The sequence below is a fragment of the Perognathus longimembris genome, chromosome 28, assembly GCF_023159225.1.
Source record: "Perognathus longimembris pacificus isolate PPM17 chromosome 28, ASM2315922v1, whole genome shotgun sequence".
NCBI classification, from domain to species: domain Eukaryota; kingdom Metazoa; phylum Chordata; class Mammalia; order Rodentia; family Heteromyidae; genus Perognathus; species Perognathus longimembris.
This window is the reverse complement of record NC_063188.1, coordinates 50,851,952-50,872,010: the sequence shown is the minus strand read 5'-3', so window position 1 is coordinate 50,872,010 and position 20,059 is coordinate 50,851,952. Positions and strand designations below refer to the sequence as shown.

General features: G+C 35.5%; 1 protein-coding gene across 1 annotated transcript in view; it reads left to right on the top strand.

The window, feature by feature from the left end:
• The window catches only part of Dach2 (dachshund family transcription factor 2), a 494,618-nt gene that overhangs the window by 124,914 nt on the left and 349,645 nt on the right, over window positions 1-20,059 (top strand). The gene's annotated exons all lie outside the window — the stretch shown is intronic.

Here is a 20,059-nt window from a genome sequence, read left to right as displayed (position 1 = left end):
AGAGCACATACAATCACTGTTTCATTTGAGAGTTGAGTATACCCTCTGTGCTTTTACAAATAACTTTGAGAATAGATTAAACAATAATAACATTAAGATAGTGAGTATATTTTTTACATGCTTTATTTCAAATATTACTTTCATGTCCTAAAAATTATCGGCTTTTTTGCTTTTTTGGTGGTGCTGAGGATAAGCCTTGTGCATCCTAGATAAGTGCTCTGCCACTAACATATAATGTTTTATGGAACACTTGTTTTATAATTTCAAATGCATAGCTGTATATACAAGTTCTCTTAAAGGATTATCAGTGCAAAAATAACCCATCAAATTTTATAGAAAAGATAGGAATTCTTTTTTTTTTTAACCAGTCCTGGGGCTTGGACTCAGGGCCTGAGCACTGTCCCTGGCTTCTTTTTTTTCTCAAGGCTAGCACTCTGCCACTTGAGCCACAGCGTGACTTCTGGCCGTTTTTTCTATGTACGTTGTGCTGAGGAATTGAACCTAGGGCTTCATGTATAAGAGGCAAGCACTCTTGCCACTAGGCCATATTCCCAGCCCCAAGATAGGAATTCTTGAGGTGAACATTTGCACTCCTCAGTCTTAATTTTATTCAGCAGGATTTTTTAAATTCAGAAATTCTAAATATTGGAATCACTTTAATAATATTGTATGAGGGAAATTATCAATATCAAATAATCATTTCTTTAGTATTGTTTATTCTGTTTTTGAAAAGATTTTCCCTCGACGAAGTGTAATTCAGACTTTCTCAGGCCATAAAGTAAGTACTGAATCACCCATAGTAGAATAGCTAGAGTAGTGAGAAAAGACAGTTTTATTCTCATATTTCTCCTACCACTGCAAGTGGATGTACTTGCACACTCACATACACGTGGAGGCATGCACACGCACCATTTATTTAGTTGCAGGCTCACTGTAGGAGGCTTGTCTTTTTCTAATTAGAAACACAAAATCCATTCAGCCTGTTTGTGAAGTTCACAAGTTGATTCCCTCTTGCTTTTTTTCTCTTGTATTCACTGTCTTCAATCAGACAATGAATACCAAGATACAGTAGAACTCATTTTCTCATTATTGATTTCATGCACCAGCTGCCAGCTGTTTTAGCTTGTTCGTTTATGTAACCCTTGGGCAACTTTTAAAAAGTACTTTTCTTTGACCATCTGCTAAATATGATTGGTTTAATAATTAAAGACTCACCATTCCCTTTCAAAGAAACATAAATGTTGCTATTGCAGCTGAGAGATGAACATTTTGGATTCAAATACAGACATGTTTTGTTCCATTAATCAGTATCAAACACTTTGAGACAGTAGTACTTCACGCTTTTCCTTTTCTTTTTTTTTTCTTGCCTTCTTCAAACAATTTATGCTAATGGAAAGGTGTCTGAAATTTACAACTTAAGCTTTCTGTTTAAGATATTCTATTCCCCCTCACCTCTTGCTTCCACTTAGTGGGGATTGATAGTTAAGTCTGGTGACAGCTCATTTTTTAAATACACAAATAGTTTTTGAACATATATTCAGGAAGGCACTTCAAGCTGGATGCACTCACAGGCCCACCCATTATAATGAGTGCAGATCTATTTCCAGAGAGAATCAAGCTCATGGCATTCACTGTGGCAGTACTGTTTACAAGTCAGCATCCACCATCTGTCTTGTTCTTAGTTGAAGGCTAGCTCATGTTCAGACAGAATCAGGGAATAAGCAGTCGGCTTGAATGTTTATATTCTTGGAATGTTGCTAAAATTGTCATGCTTTGCTATTAGGCTCATGAATGATGTTATTTCTTATTTTTCTTTACTTACATGGATGACCTATGCTTTGGGAGTTTGACTCAGATTGTGTATGATTTGACCTTGTGTATTAGAAGTGCATTTATTAGGCGATAAGGAAAAGGCATCAAACCATTATGGTACATTGCATCAGAGTTAATTCAGATGTGAAGATGGATGCAACCTTAGTTTGAACTCTTCTTTAAGGCTCTGATTAGACTTGAGTATTCCAATAATTTCTGCACTGTGGAGAATGTTCTTTAGAACATACTTGCACATAACAAATGTATTCTTTGTTTCTAATGTACCTTGGAACTGATCTGTAAAATTATGGTTATATAGCATGAAGAAATGTATTTCATTTTTATGTCATTTTTTATTATTATCAATGTAGGGACAGAGGAGGTAGCATTTGAACTGAATTTTTAATGACAATTAGAAATTCTTTGTGTCTGTGTGTGTGTGTGTGTGTGTTATTATACACAAGAGAACTGAAGGCACTGGAGGCAGTAGATATAACATCTATTCTTCATCTTGTTTCATCTTTCTATCCTTCTTTTCAACTGTCCTCTCTCCTATTGCCCCCACTTTTTGTCTGCAGGATTTTGCTAAAAAATTCTAATCTGAAAAATCCTCAGATACAGTTTATTTGATATTTGCTAAATGCCAGTGTTATAGAAAACATCTCATTAGAGATATTTCTATGTTTCATCTAAGATGTAAGATGAAAATATTTTAATGACTTTTGCTACTGTTTTTAAAGGTGTGTGATATGTCTAATCTCTCCACTGGTTAAATGAACCTGTTGTTCTAGAGTTTATAGTAATGCTGCAAATAGATTCAGTTGAGGTAAAAACATGTTTTCAAATGACCCATTTCCAACTCCTTTAGAAACACAAATACAGACAGACAGACAGCAGGCAGACAAACATCTCTCCCTACCCCCCACCCCCACCATCATCAGAGATAAACAGGAATTCTGAAAATATGGCAAGGCCTTTGTTGCCTTAATGCTAACCTATATTATTCTCCCTCCCTCCTATCCTCCCATTACTGGGCTCCCAGAAAAAGCTATCAGACTCAACATGACAGTATTCCTCAAAAGACATGGGCCAAAGCCAAGGTTGACATGATCCTGAAAATCCTTCTTTAGGACCTCTTTCTTCCTCCCTATTTATCTTTGATTATTTTTTGTTACTATTATACTTTTGAATTAGCATATATTTGTAATATGAGTTGGTTTCATTGTGATATTTCCATACATGTACCCAGTGTACTTGGAGAAAATCCATGCCTTCCACTGTATTCTCATTTCTCCCCTCCTCACTTTTCAAATGTTCTGTGTATTTCATTATGCTTTCACTATATTTATAAGTAGCCTCCTTCAGTTCTCTTTACCTGTCATTATCTTATTTATCCCCTCCTGCTGATCCCCATATATGAAATTTCCCTTTTGTATTCATATCCATTTACTATCATCATCACCATCATCATCATCCATCATCATCATCATCATCATCATCATCATCATCATCATCATTTTAGGTCTAGCTTCTAAAATGAGCATTTGGCTTTTGGAGCTCAACATATCTCATTCAACATGATATTTTCCAGTTTCATCCATTTTCCTGTAAATGACAAAATTTTATGTGTCTTTATTCCTGAGTAATATCCCATGATTTATAGGTACCACGTTTTCTTTAGTCATCTGTTGTTAGACACACTGGCTGGTTATACTATTTGACTATTGTGAACAGAGTTACAATAAATATGGTTATGCAGGTATCTTTGTTTCAGATTGATTTACTCTCCTCTGGATATATTCCAAGAATTGTATGGCAGGGTCATAAGGTAGTTCTCGTTTTAGTATGCTGAGGGATATTAATACTGATTATCCTTGACTGATAAAAGACAAACAATTAGTCTCTTGCAATTAACTGGTGAAAGGTTGATATGAATGTGCAGTTTAAGGCTGAAATTTGATGCACTGTGTGTAGAAGGCTGGTTTTCACTGGCTTATGTTTGACATATGCTAGAAAACTTCTGATTAATGGCAGTGGAAGGGAAACTTTACCTTTTAATAAGAAAGTAGGCCTGAAAAGTATAACTGAACTTTTCATTTCCAGAAATTTCAGGTCAGAGTTTGAAATGTAAGCCAGTGTTCCTGAGCTAGGTTGTAGCCAATGGGAAGTGAGACATATATAATGAATGTTATATATTGGTCAAGAATATACCATTAGAGAATGAGGGAAATAAGTGTGTATGTATAAGCCTGTATTTGTTCATCTACAAAGAATTGTTTTAATTCCTTGAAGGTTATTTATTGGAGTAAAAATTAACATATTTAATTTGATGGTAAATATAAATGTTTGTCCATTTTTCTAAGTTTTCAGTTCATTACAATACTAGTTTTGCATCAAATGTTACCTGTGAGTAGAACTACATTTTATTTACTACACATTAAAATATCCAGCCAATATTCTAGAATACATGATTTTCTAGTATCATTAGATCAGGGTAAGAAAGTATGAGTTTGTATGGTTATATGGAAGACTAAGACAGAGGCAAAAAAATGTTACATTCAGATTTTAGCTAATCACAGTAATTTCTTCTAAGTCAAAAAATTTGATTTTTCATTTTGTTTGTATTTTTTTATAGCACTATGGTTTGAACTTGGAGCCTTATGTTTAAACTTGGACCCTTTTGGTTATTCTACTACTAAAGTAATAGCCACAGTCCTTTTTGCTTTTGTTATTTTTCAAGTAATGTCTCATGTTTGTTCTCAAGTGGGCCTGGGTCAAGATATTCCTATTAAAGCTTCCTGTGTAGCTGAGTGGATGGGATAACAGGGACCTCAACACGATCCTCACAATTTCTGTCTCCTAAGTACCTGGAATCACAGGTTTTGCCACCATATCTGATTTCTCATTACATTCATTACACATTACATTTCTCATTAACACTCTTTTTGCTTTCTTTGTTTTCTCTAGAAAATATGATCTTTTAATATTTCAATTTTTTTTTAAACTTTTTTTTTGGCCAGTCCTGGGCCTTGGACTCAGGGCCTGAGCACTGTCCCTGGCTTCTTCCCGCTCAAGGCTAGCACTCTGCCACTTGATCCACAGCGCCGCTTCTGGCCATTTTCTGTATATGTGGTGCTGGGGAATCGAACCTAGGGCCTCGTGTATCCGAGGCAGGCACTCTTGCCACTAGGCTATATCCCCAGCCCTATTTCAATGTTTGAAATATATAAATATTTATAGGAAAAGTACACCTTCTATTGTATCACACCTTCTATTGTATCACAATACATGCTTTTATCCCATTGTCAAAAGTGCTGTAGTATTATGACATATTTCTAGGACTTACAGCTACTCTCCATTCTTTTTTTTAATAGTACATCTTCTTTCCTTTCTCAAGAAGGCATTGAAACTGCCTATGAGTTATTCAACATCTACTTTTATTTCATTGGCCTTAAAAGAAATCAAACTTAGAAATTATATAATAGTTTATTAGAATGTTTAAATTTGAGTGATGATAGAGAAAACAAACATGTTTTTATTGCTGAGGATATTTTGAGTTATGGTGTATCTTTTGATTATTTATTCTGAAGGACTCTTGAAATCCTAGCAGTAATACAAACACTGAGTCAAAACTCACAAAACGTGAAATAAACTTTCAGAAACGAATGAAAACCTTGTAGTATTTTTTCTGCCCCATCTAGCAACATACTAACTAAAAATTGAGACATCCTTTAAGGTATACCTGCTCTTTAACCTTTTGTCACCAACAAATCTTATACAATGTATATGATTCTACATAATTTCATTGTTTTTGTGTACAGTTATTATTTATCTTCTTTGTTTAGAGTCGTGAGTGTTGCCAGAGTCAAATTGTGAATATCACTCAGTATCTTAATTTTAAAAAATGTAATCTATATCAGAGTAGTAATTATTGGAATGATCATAGAATTCTACATTTCTGTATGAATTTTTGTTGTTGCATCATTTTTTTTTTTTTTTGGCCTGTCCTGGGCCTTGGACTCAGGGCCTAAGCACTGTCCCTGGCTTCTTCCCGCTCAAGGCTAGCACTCTGCCACTTGAGCCACAGCGCCGCTTCTGGCCGTTTTCTGCATATGTGGTGCTGGGGAATCGAACCTAGGGCCTCGTGTATCCGAGGCAGGCACTCTTGCCACTAGGCTATATCCCCAGCCCTGTTGTTGTATAATTTTTATTTTATTATTTGATTCCCCAGTTTCAAAATCAGAACCCCAGCAGTTGTTTTGATATTTTAGGGGGTTTAACTTTTAGAGATTTGGTGGTGTCCTAGTGAGTGTAATCACAGCACGATCATCATCATTCATTCTGTTAATACTTCCCTCTATGCAACATAAGATAATTAAGTACAGTAACTAGAGACTTTTACGAATTGACAAAAATTCAGTGACTTTTATTGGCACTAAGGTTTTACTGTAGTACATTGTTAGTCAAAAGTTGTAAACATTTGTTTTATCACATAAATGTAAACTACTCTTGCCTAAAATATTATAATATGATATGCGAGTTATTTTCAATTTATATCATTTGATGAAATAACAAATATTTTGAAATGAAGTTACAATTCAGCAGCAGAAACTAAATAAAATATAACCATTTTTTCTCCTCTAGGAATTAAATGAAATGTACCAGATAGAGAAGGATTTGTTTTACAACATTTAATAATTTAGAGCCTTATCATATTGATTTTTAAATTCCAAAATAATCAAATTAACTTAGCAGATGTTATCTTGACCTTATAATACTTTTGAGAGAAAACAAACATCTGATCCATATTAATAAACAGGATCAATAGTACAAATTATTATGCCTGTAACAAGAGCACTGATATTATGTGAGAAAAAACTGTTGATTTTCACTAGACAAACATTCATGGTATGTTTAACAAGTATTTGGCTTTTAAATTGGAAATATTACAAATATTACAAAGATATTATTATTATAACCCAGATCAAAGATACATGCATAAATTAATGTTCAAGCTTTCAGTTCTACTGTGATATATAAATTCAGAGAGAGCAGCAAGTCTTTCTAGCACTCACTCCAATACTAGAAGTTATTAAAATGAACATAACACATACATATACATAGAAGATAGCTTAAGAAATGATTGAAGTATTAAGGTGGAAATTTTTACCTAATACCATTAAAATAAACTGCTGTTGATATATTAAATAAAAGAGAAATTTTAAATGGATCTTTAGTATTTTATTTTTATTTTTTTGCCAGTCTTGGGCTTGGACTCAGGACCTGAGCCCTGTTGCTGGCTTCCTTTTGCTCTGCCACTTGAGCCACAGCACCACTTCTGGCCGTTGTCTATATATGTGGTGCTGGGGAATCAAACCCAGGGCTTCATGTATGAGAGACAAGCACTCTTGCCACTAGACCATATTCCCACCCCCTTATTTTTATTTAAAAAAATATTGTAAAGATGATGTACAGAGTGGTGGTGTAGATTCACAGCAGATACAGAATAGGCACCACTTGGGAGAATTGATTTGTAAATGACAGAAAATCTTTAATTCTCTGACATTGCCCTTTCATTTAGTGACTGTCTTCCCTGAAAGGAAAACATACTCACATGCTCTTGTTTTTGGTTTTGTTTTTTAAGGTATGTAGAAGTTCCCTTTTTGTAGAGCTAGTACAAACAAAATTGCTATTACTCCAACACATCACCAAGTGACTAGTGTTTGAAAAAGAAAGCAACTCTACAATATAGTACATTTGCTTGTTGCTAAATAAGTAATATTTTAGTAAAGCATTCAAGTTTTACCAGTTTGGGTTCTTTTTCTTTTTTTCTTTTTATTTTTTTTTTTTACTTGTCCTGTGGCTTGGACTCAGGGCCTGAGCACTGTCCCTGGTTTCTCTTTGCTCAAGGCTAGCACTCTACCACTTGAGCCACAGTGCCACTTCTGGATTTTTCTGTTTATGTGGTGCTGAGGAACCAAACCCAGGGCTGCGTGCATGCTAGGCAAGCACTCTACCATTAAGCCACATTCCCAGACCTGGGGTTATTTTAAGTAGTGATAGTACTTATATTCTCAAAATCATGATAATAGCTTGGAAAGTAGGCATTCATGAGTATTTAACACAAACACATCAGCGAGGTGGCAGAGACTAAAAACATTCGTGGGTCAATTACCATATATTATGATATTTTGACTACTGAAAAATCTAAGACTATATAATCCCTGAATCTACCCTATGACCAGTTTTAGCCCAAAGGGCAACTTTTTTTTTAAGGATTTGGTGCCAGCTTCACATTGTTCAAAACATATTCTCATTTGTAGCATTATATTTACTAAAATTTCTAGTGATACGTATGTTTATACCTTCAAATATACTAGATAGAGTTTTAGTTATAAATTTAGGTGGCTTATCAGCACTCAGATCATCATGTCTTTTTTGTTAGTTACTTTGCTTTTCAGTGCTTGTCCTGAGGATTGAACTCAGGGTCTGGGTTCTGTCTGAGCTTTGCTCTGCTCATGGTTAGCACTGTACCAGTTGAGCCACAACTTTTCTTGTGGCTTTTTGGTGAAGTCCCTGCCTGGGCTGGATTTGAACCATGACCCTCAGATCTCACCCTTCTTTGTAGTTAGGATTACAGTCATGATCCACTGGCACCCAGCCAAAAGTCTTCTTTAAAGAAAAAGAAACTGACAGTCTTTATTTTATTTTATTTTATTTTTCCAGTCCTGGGCCTTGGACTCAGGGCCTGAACACTGTCCCTGGCTACATTTTGCTCAACGCTATCAATCTGCCACTTGAGCCACAGCACCACTTCTGGGTGTTTTCTATATATGTGGTGCTGGGGAATTGAACCCAGGGCTTCAGGTATACGAGGCAAGCAGTCTTGCCACTAGTCCATATTCCCAGCCAACAGTCTTTATTTTTAAGATGTTCTTGAAACTTTAAATAGATTGCAAAGAAAATTTTCTTCTTAACTGACCATTCTTCTTACGACTCTGTATCTTTATTTTAACTAAAATATTATGTGATTAGGATATAAATACCTGATCACATGAATGATCCTGTTGATACTGTCATTGGGCCCCATGAAAGACCAGTTGGATAATCCTGTAATTTTTTGGATGATGTTGAGTCACGTCTCAGGGGCTTATGTATATACTACTGAGCTACAACCCCATAATCCTAATATTTTACCACTTGTAAAACATAACTTATTTTCAAAAGTATCCTATAAAGACAGCTTGCTTATACCTAATGGTTAATGAAGGTGGTTGTAGTTACTGTTTTCTGTTTCTTTACATTTAGAAAGTATTGTGTAGGAATTAACATAGAAATTCCATGAGGACAACTAATTATAAAATTACATTCTGTCTGAAAAATACTTGAGAAAAATCATGGGGTCTAGTATTAAGATTCAGTTTTTCTGACTGGAACATGTGCATATTTATATGTAGATTTGCATTCTGTGCTCATATTATGTTCAGTAGATGAAATGTTTAAACAACAATGGTATTTGTAGCAATAAAAAGCTATTTGATTAGCAAGTATGTATAATTTCCAAAATAATGGTGTTTCATATAATTAAAAATTGTCGTGCTGATACTCATAGTTTTGAGGTTTTTTCATTTTAGCACTCTAAGAGTATTAAAATGGGATATGACTTTCTTTTCTATTAAAACCCTTAAAGAAAATGATGCTTTTCATAAAGGAAAGTGAAGGCTTTGAACACCTTTCAGCTTTTCTCCTCTATATGCTCTGTGATTTGTATGTGAAGAATTTAAGACCTGTCTGCCTATTCTGTAGGACATCGCTATTGATTTTTTTTAAAATTTTTGTTTTCTCTAGTGGGTAAATGGTGAGTGTAAAGTAATAAGGGCATGGTATTTGTGAGCATGGTAAAAATGTATTGTTTTCTACTACGAATGTATCTTCAGAAATAACTGGGTGGTCTTTCATTGCCACTTGATGTGGTTTTTAGGGGAAGGCATTCACAGATACAAAGACATTCTTTAAGATGTCATCACTATAAGGCCAGGAGCTTCACAAATAACCAGAGTAAAAGACTAAGAATCTCATATAGGATTGCTACAATGGGTAAGAAAGAAGAAAAGGAAGGCCCAGTTGCCTGGGAGAGAAGAGGACGCTGTTTGAAATCCCTTGATTTTTAACATGTGAAGACTGTGGTACTCTATACAGTGTGGAAAAGAAAGAATGTAGGAGTATGTATTCCTAAACAAGGAGTGACACTGGAGACATTAGAAAAAGCATGATGGGATGGGTGGGAAAGATCCAGAACTCATGCTGGTTCCCACTCATCTCCATTAACAGTGATTCCTTTTCCCATAACTAACAGGGGAGAGGAGTTTCCTCTTTTTCTCATTCATTTGTCCAGTTTTTTCAAATTTTAGTGGAATTAAGAGAAGGTAATAGGAAATGTTTTCTTCAAAACCTTCTGACATGTTTCCTCTGGAAAAAACCCCCACAAATTTTATGGTGTTGCCTGATGATATTAACACTAACCAGGGCGTATATCAGAACGAATGGCATGCACAGGAAGCTATGTTTGAATAAAAAATATTGATGTCTTGGTTGAGAAGACATGTATAAAAGTAAAGAGGAATCACAGAAACAATGAGACAAAGGGTAAACCATGCAACAGCAATACTCACTAGACACTATGTTGGAAATAAACTTTACAGTTTGAGAGGAGGAGGGTCGGAGGGTGGGGAAGTCGGAGAAAATGAGAGACAGGTAACACTGTTCAAAAAGAAATGTACTCATTACCTGATTTATATAATGATTGCCCCTCTGTACATCACTTTTACAATAAAAATACAATAAAATCAAAACATTCTTAAGTACAAATGTATCCTTTACTAATTGATAAAGTGAAGAGCATATGTAAAAGTAACAATACACATAGCTTCTTCGAAGGGGAAAAGCAACTTAAATAGAATGGGCAACAGGAAAGAGGCTAACAGTTTGCATAGGTACTCACTTAGCACCACTTATAACTTTTGATATGAACTGTACTAAGGGATTTACAAGTAGCATTGGAAATTTTCTTTGGAGAGTTGTGATAGGCCTATTTGATTTATTTCTGAAGCATTAAACTTGACACCTAAAATAGAAAACAATGTCAGTGTATTGATTCTAATGGAGGGGAAATTACTCTTTAATTTGATTGGGATTAAGAGATAAAAGAGGAGAAATTTAAAATGATTAAACACACAGATGATGTAAAACACTTTGAGACAAGGGAAAACTAAATATAGAGGTGGTAGATGGCAAACAACGCTCATCAGGGAATGAAATTTCAGTTGGTGGAAATTTTCTGGAATTCAAATGATATCATAATGCCCTAAAACAAATCATTAAAAGTATGAAGCAAAAAATGTCAAAATTCAAACTGTTCCAAGAGTTTTTAATAGTATTCACCAATAACTTTGGAGTAATAAATACAAATATGAAGATTAATTTTAACTGTATTTTTTTGTCTTTTCTTGTTTAGTACTGGGGATCCAAACCAGGATGTTGCACTTGCTAGGCAAGCACTTTGCCACTGAGGTACATCTCAGCCCTGAAGATTGCTTTTAACTTCTATTAAAAAACAACACTTCATTTTATTTAAAACATGAGATAGGTCCTAGATCAAATGAACTTTTTTTTTTTTTTTTTTTTTTTGGCCAGTCCTGGGCCTTGGACTCAGGGCCTGAGCACTGTCCCTGGCTTCTTCCCGCTCAAGGCTAGCACTCTGCCACTTGAGCCACAGCGCCGCTTCTGGCCGTTTTCTGTATATGTGGTGCTGGGGAATCGAACCTAGGGCCTCGTGTATCCGAGGCAGGCACTCTTGCCACTAGGCTATAACCCCAGCCCTCAAATGAACTTTTTGATCTTGAAACTTTCTGGTGAAATCAATCACCCCCAAAACTTATTATCCAGGACATGTCTTCTAAAGACTTTTATACTGTCTTATAATGTGTGGGCTGGTCTTGCTGTCTAGGAGGTGCTCAGGTGTTAGATTTTGTTGTTATGAAATAATTGCAACCAAGTAAATGAAACAGTGAACTAACACACACACACACACACACACACACACACACACACACACACACACACACACACACACACAGGTCCAGCTGAGTAGAGGTGAGACAATTCATCGTATATGTTTATAAAGAAATTCTGATCAAGGTTAATAGATAGTAACATATTATTTGAGCAGATTTTTCTATTTCAAAGGAATACAGTAACTCCCAGTAGAGTTCAGCATGTTTTGCAGCCTCACTCGTGTTTCGTTACATGGAAAATATGTGCTTGTGTGTATATGGTATTTTGCTGAATGTCGCAAGAAAGCATCTATTAGATTTTTATTTCATGAAGCGATAGGGTTTGTTTGGCTTACAGTTTTAGCAGTTACAAATCCAACAGCATGGAACAAACATTTTCGGTCTACTTCAACATCATGGTGGAAGTCTACATGTATCTGTGTATCTCTACCTCTCTGTCTGTTCTTATGATGTCACCAGGATCCATTCAGGGAGGCCTAATTTAATAACTTTGCAAAGGCCTAAACTCTACATACCAAGATATACCTTTTTAATACTGTAAACATTAGATTTTAGGGATTAAACTCCTGGATGACTTTATAGTGACAAATCCTTCTTAAATTCATAATATTCACAACATTTTCCTCTGGAAACCCATGTTCTTTTTTTTTCAAATTTTTATTATCAAACTGATGTACAGAGAGGTTATAGTTTCATACGTTAGGCATTGGATACATTTCTTGTACTGTTTGTTACCTTGTCTCTCATAGCCCCCTCCCTCCTTCCCCTTTCCCTCCCCCCCCCCCCAGGTGTTCAGTTCACTTATACCAAACAGTTTTGCAAGTATTGCTTTTGTAGTTGTTTGTCTTTTTTTACCCTGTGTCTCTCAAATTTGGTATTCCCTTTCAATTTCCTACTTCCAATACCAGTATACACAGTTTCCAATATACTCAGGTAAGATTACAAAGATAGTGTAGATACAACTACAGGAAGGTGATACAAGAACATGATCAATAGTAGAAGCTACAGATACACATGGGACGTTGAAAGTAGTTAACAACTGCGATATAACAATCGTTTCCATAACATGGAGTTCATTTCACTTAGCATCATCTTATGTGATCATAAGGGTATAGCTATTGGGCTCTTGTGATCCTCTGCTGTGACTTGCCTAAACCTGTGCTAATTATTCTCAATAAGGGAGACCATAGAGTCTATGTTTCTTTGGGTCTGGCTCACTTCATTTAGTATAATTTTTTCCAAGTCCTTCCATTTCCTTACAAATGGGACAATGTTATTCTTTCTGATAGAGGCATAAAATTCCATTGTGTATATGTACCACATTTTCCTGATCCATTCGTCTACTGAGGGACATCTGGGTTGGTTCTAGATTCTCGCTATGACAAATTGTGCTGCGATGAACATTGTTGTGCTGGTGGCTTTACTGTGATTTTGTTTGTGGTCTTTTGGATAGATACCCAAAAGTGGGGTTGCTGGGTCATAGGGGAGTTCTATATTTAGCCTTCTGAGGAATCTCCATACTGCTTGCCAGAGTGGCTGAACCAGTTTACATTCCCACCAACAATGAAGTAAGGTTCCCTTTTGGCCACATCCCCTCCAACAGTTGTTATGGTTAGTTTTCTTGATATATGACATTCTTAGTGGGGTGAGATAGAATCTCGATGTTGTTTTGATTTGCATTTCTTTTATGGCTAGTGAGGTAGAGCACTTTTTCATATGTCTCTTGGCCATTTTCATTTCCTCATCAGAGAAGTCTCTTTGTAAGTCTTTAGCCCACTTGATGAGGGGGCTATTGGTTCTTTGCGGTTTTGTTTTGCAGGAAGGTAATTTTTTTAGTTCTGCATATATTTTAGATATGAGGCCTATGTCCGTTGAATGGCCGGTAAAGATCTTCTCCCAGTCTGTGGGCTTTCTGTTTATCTTGCGAGCTATGTCCTTTGCTGTGCAGAAGCTCTGCAGTTTGATGCAGTCCGAAACCCATGTTCTTATCATATACAACATAACATTCATTACATCCAAGTAGTCTCAAGTTCTTAACTCTTTCCAGCATTTAATTAAAAAACCCAAAGTTTTGTCTGAGCCTTAAGGCCTAGTTCTTACAGTGGGGAGCTTATAGATTAAACAACAACCAAGTCCCAATATTTCCAAAAAAAAATGGTTAAACTAGCACAGGATAAACACTCTCGTACCAAAAAGCAGAAATAGGCAAGGAGAATGGAGTAATTGCCCCAAAACAAGATCACAACTCAGCAAGGCACATGTTATAGCCCACAACTCCATGTCTGATTGCCTTCTCTACAGTGAGACAGAGTTTAGTCTGCCCTCCCCCCCTTCCTCCTTCCCTAGAGTGGTGTCTTGCACACTTGAGACTTTGTGAAACTCAGACTCTGATTTAGTTTACACAGCTTTCCCAACCTGACATTTCTTGCTTGTTGCTTGAAGTTCTGATGCCTTCATATCAGTCCTGTCCCTGAAGCTTCAATAGGCATTGCCCTGATGGGGACTCTCTGCTATAGATCTAACCTTACATTTCTGACAAGCACAGCCCCTTTCTGCAGTGCCCCCACCCCAATAGGGATACCAAAGTAAATTTCTGCCTGGCATTCCTTTGAAATCTGGGTAGAAGCTGATGTGACCTCATAACTTGCATTTGTATCCCTCCAAGACAGCATCATTTGACATTATCCAAATGAGCTGTACTTGAGTCTTTTCCAACCATAACTGAAGCTGGAGTGTTTGGGTGACAAGCTGAAGAGTCCTGTGTCTTTTTTCCTCTTCTTTATTGTTAAAGTACAGAGGGGTTGCAGTTTCATATGTAAGGCAAGTACATTTCTTATCCAACTTGTTAACTTTTCCCTCATTTTTGAACTTCTTTGTTTTTGAAATCTCTCTATGGCATGCATAGAAAATAATGCTCTGACGGTTTCCTTTGTGAAGTAACATGCCTGAAGGAATTTTAGGGCTTTTTCTGAAACAAAACGAATATGCTTTTTAGCTGATTACCACTAATGGAATAAAATCTGCTGAATCAGAGGAGAAAAAACCAGTATGCCTCTGGAGTGTCCATTCTTATAATATAGCCACCCACTGACTTCTCAGAGGATTTGAATTTACTTGTATTGTAGGCAGGTTATCAGCAACTTAGGAATCATGTAATTATTTGATGAGTTTGAAAGGTCACTTTATATAACCTGGTTTGGTAAATAAGGATACGGGAGTGTGGAGAGGGGAAATAATTTTCTCATAGTCACACAGCTGGTTCATCATCGTCTTTCTACAACTAGTAATGCACGTGTCCTTTTGCCTCTTTCAAGTCAGTGTTCCTTCCAGAGTTGATTATACAAAAGTTGTCCTATAACACGATTTCATGGAACTTGTCAGATAATTTTGCATGTGAACAAAGTTATAACCTCAGAGTTTGACTTTCTTCTATTCTGTGTTTGATTTTTATGGTAAGGTCTAAGTCATTTAAAGGTAGGTTTTAGTCTTTCTTTTCATGTGTCCTTTCTGTTCTGTTTTGATCTCTCCTTTCCTAGAATGCCCTACTCCTAGCCACCAAACTATTTTTAAAACATTTCATTCTGTGTATCCTGCCCTGTCCTATTTGTAATATATTGTTCCTTTCTTCCACTCTTTGTTCTTCAAATTTTATCTTTCAAGACCCCAGTCAAATATTTCAAGACCGAAATCCAATTTTCCCTCCTCCATAATAATGACTTCACTCAGCACACAAGGTGAAAGTTATTCATTCATCTTCTAAATCCTTATAGAACCTACTTGGTGTCATCCATGAATTTAACATTCACTAATAAGATATATTTGAATAACTATGATTTGCCAAGAAATTATACCGTGCTGATCACTCACAGACTTTCTAGGTAACATTCTCTGACCCTGATTTCTTTCTCTTTCCTTTTAGATTATATTTTTGATGTCAGGAACTGTGGTTGAAGTTGTCTGTGTTCTTCATAGCCCCTAGCACATAATTTTTCTTACATAGTTGTGATCAGTAAGCACTTGTAGAAAAACTATTCAGTGAAGAAATTGCTATGATAGGGTGAGGGGATAAATGTGGTCTCTGTGTGACCAGTATGCAAACTGTTAGTCCAGTACCACAAGAACACATCCAGGCCAAGGATTTTTGTGTTCAGAACCCACTTTTATGGTCTTCATTGGCAGCTAGACTCAACTGCACAGGTTTCCCAGAATAATTGATTGACAATTTAACTTATTTTCTTAGAAACAGCTTAGCTGATTGTTGCTTGCACAACTGTCAGTTTTCCAAATATCCTGTATGCATCATTTGACCAATAGGCCATATATAAAAACAAGTTAAGGAATAATTATTAAAATAAATGTTAGAAAATTATTTATTCCATAGCTACCTTTATAATAAATTTATTTTTGGCCAATCAATAATTTAACTTGTAAGCCTTCTTGAAAAGTGTTCTTTCATCCTCAAGATGTTGATTCTTTGCTTAACATAAAAATAACTAAGTCTATCTAGGAAACGGTATCGAGAGAAAAGGGTTTTTCAGTCAGATCCATATAAATAAGTATCATTAAGAAGTGGAAGAACCTCGAATCAGACTGAAAGCACTTGAATCTGTATAGAGAAACACACAAGTGGGTCAACAATTTAAACCTATTTATGCATGCGAAATATTAGCTTTACATTAGTTAATGCCAAAGAAATGCTTTTGTAACTAGGGGATCTTGTGGGTAAGATGGTATTATCATTTAAATATATGATTTTGTACCTGTAAATAAAAGTATGGTCTTATAAAAGATTAGCTTTTGTAATTCTAAGCATGTATCTTGTAAATGCTTAGGAATAAACTTTTTGTGTTATTTTTAAATAGAGTGGTCCTTGTCAAGGATTATTGCAAGGATGAAAATGAAGGTTTTAGCAGGTATTCAAACAGTAATCCTCTTCATTCCCACTCTGCCGTCCCCACCCCACCAATGACACACGAAGAGGTGGCACAGGCCACCTTTGCTCTGACCCTGCTTGACACAGTCTTCCTCTGCAAGAGTAAACCATATAGAATTCCTTGAATGATCGATTGGCAAATGAAATTACTTCTTAGGAAGAGATTAGATGAGTTCTCTTTTCAGAAATATTAGTACTTCATTTATCATTTAGACTTTACTGGACAAATAAGGAAAATATTAGGAAAAAGCTAAGAGATGACTATTAAAATAAATTTTATGATATACTTTAACTCAAAAAGAACATTGTAGTGATCCTATCCATTTTTTGAAATTAATTTACCATTATTATTATAGAGGTGAGCTACAGAGAGATTACATTTACATGAGTCAGGTAATGAGGACATTTCCTCTCATACAGTCTCTTCCCTCATTCCTGTCCATTTTTTACCCATCATCAATTCAGTTTCTTTGGTGCCATCAACTGAATTTGTGCTTGTAAAGTTTTTGATAAACTTTGTGTAATCAGTAAATATGCATTCAAAATCAAAAGCATCCACTGTCATACAAACCATGTGCCATAGTCATTGATGTAAGTCAGTGCATCACTGTAGCTATACACTTGTAATAGTTGATTTAGAGAAATAGTATATAAGGATGATCATGACTAAGTTTATTGTGTCCCTTTACCAGACTAATACTAACTTGATTTGGCAAATATTTATTGATGACTGCCAAATGTTAAGAGCAGTGTATCTGTAATGTGTAAAAGTAAGAATGAACAAAGATGTAACTTGTTTCATGAAGATTCCTTTTCCATATGGAAGATAGACCTAAAATGAATAAATAAATAATTATACACTGTGATAATTGTTAGGCAGGAAAGACTCATCTAACCATCAGTTCAGACTTGGTGCTTGGCATTGAGTTCTTCATGTAAGTGGTCCATTCAGCTGTGGAAAACCACTTGGGTTAATTATGCTCCAAAACTTTAAAATAGTGGCCATAAAGTTTTCAACCGGGTCTAGAGAGATAACATGAATATGGTCATGGGAGTTGTGGGAATTGTGAGGACAGTACAGTGAATGTTGGTAGCCTTTGCTTATTTATTTCATGTAGTGTATAGAGTATGGATGTATGTGGAATTAATACTACCAGTGCGTCCCTTTCTAATTTTAGAAAGAGAATCTTATAATTCAGATTTTCTGCAAAATGTCTAGATTGACTGGTTTGCCAGTTGACAGCCTCTACTTTAAAAGCAATATTGGGTAGAGATCATGGGAACTACAAATTTTGTTTCTTGTTAAATACACACGCAATTTCTATTCACCTTATATGTCCTCATGAGGATAAAGCCGATAGGATAGCCTATGAAAGGAAAGTTTAAAAATAGATTCCCTGATATTCAGTTTAGGAAGCCTGGTAACATATTTAGGAATAATAGCTTTGAATTAGGTGTCAGTGGTCTTTTGTTCTTTCCCCCCACCCAACTTTCAAGTTTTCTTTGGAAAATGTCACATGGCCTATATGTATGTAGATTAATCAATAGTACTATAACTGTCAGCTTCCAGAGGCACCTATCTGGTAGGGCTACCTTTGAACCACGAGCACTGATCACTGAGACAGGTCCTGAGAGCCTGGACAAAGGGAAGCTTGTATGTAATATCCTGACAAGAAAGACCTTTGCTTTGACTATAGTGTGATTCATCCCTCAGCAGTTTAAAGTTGTCATGCTTTGTCTCAACTACCTTTTTCTTTCTCCCTGGGCATGTGTTTGGACCTTTGCCACCTCCATCTTTCTCAGAAGTTAGTAGACTTTGAACAATAATGAACTGTGTTGTACTGGATAGTGAAATTTCAATTTGTCCTCATGAACTGCCTGAATTTTGATGTGCACCATGTACTTTGTGGCATTTTATCCTGTCTTATGTATTTCATATGATGTTTTGTTATATTACTACATGTAATTCTGTGCTGTATTAGATTTCAAAAGTGAGAATCCATATGTGAATCGTCTATAAAATTGACTCCAATGAAAGGTGAGCACATTGAGTAGCAGTCACTGCCACTCATTTTCTTGAATTTTGCATTGACAGAACCAAAAGTTGGAAGAATCAAAGTATGAAAACATATCAGTGGTACAGAGTAAAAATGATCTTACTTAAATCAAGATACATCCTGCTCCTGATTATTAAGTCTTTGGGCACATTAGAATTAATTTCTAGTCATAAAATTTGCATAGGGAAGGGTCTCTACAGTAATGTTAATCAGTAACCTAGTAGTGATGATGGTTGGGAGTCATAAAGGATTTAGAGAGCCCCTGTTACTTACAACCATATCCCATAGGAGCTTGGTTCCTAATAGTTCTATTCTTGGTAGGATATGTTGAGTATACTATCTGATTCAGTATTTTTGATTACTGAATCAAAATTTTTGGTGATTTTTGTATAAATATGGTAATATGCATAGTTTAGTCATGAAGAGAAGTTTTGATGAATTTCAGGAACTTTGCTTATGAATATATAGTTTTATATTCAGACTCAGAATGAGGTGGAACACTAATTTGAACTATAGTAGCCAAAGAAAAAGCTGAGTAGGTATGGAATATTCTTGGCCAATTCTACAGAACCCACAATTATTTTTACATTATGAGTTATTGTATAATGAGCTGAGCTGATAATATTAGTAGCATCTTGTGAAGCTTGGTCAATAAAAATTTCCATAATATTGATTATTTGGCAAAGAAAGAAACCTATAACAAATCAGTTGACATCACAAAAGGACAAATTTAGAATAGAGACAAAATTTTGTTTTTCCTGTCCTAACTGTGGGTTGAAAATATTTGGGAACAAGATATCTGCTTTAAACCTACTGACTTTTATCCTTATTTCCTAAATAATACATTGTAGCTATACTTTATAAGTATCGTAAGTAATCTAGAGATGACTCTAAGCATTCAAGAAAATGCACATATTTGCAAATACTATGGTTCTTTATATAAGAAATTAAATATGTATAGATTTTGCTTTGAAAAACTGGATAAAATCCTGCATAGTTACTGAAGGTTTATTATATACATATTTAACTTGTAGACCCAAAGCCTTAGAAGTATAGCTTGAGTGCAAAATAATTTTTTCTTGATATTAGACAAATAAGACAATGTCAAATATTAATGTGGGCCCTTAATTTTGTAAAAATTTTTGAATCTTTAATGAAAAGACAGTTAAATCATGAGCTTTTAT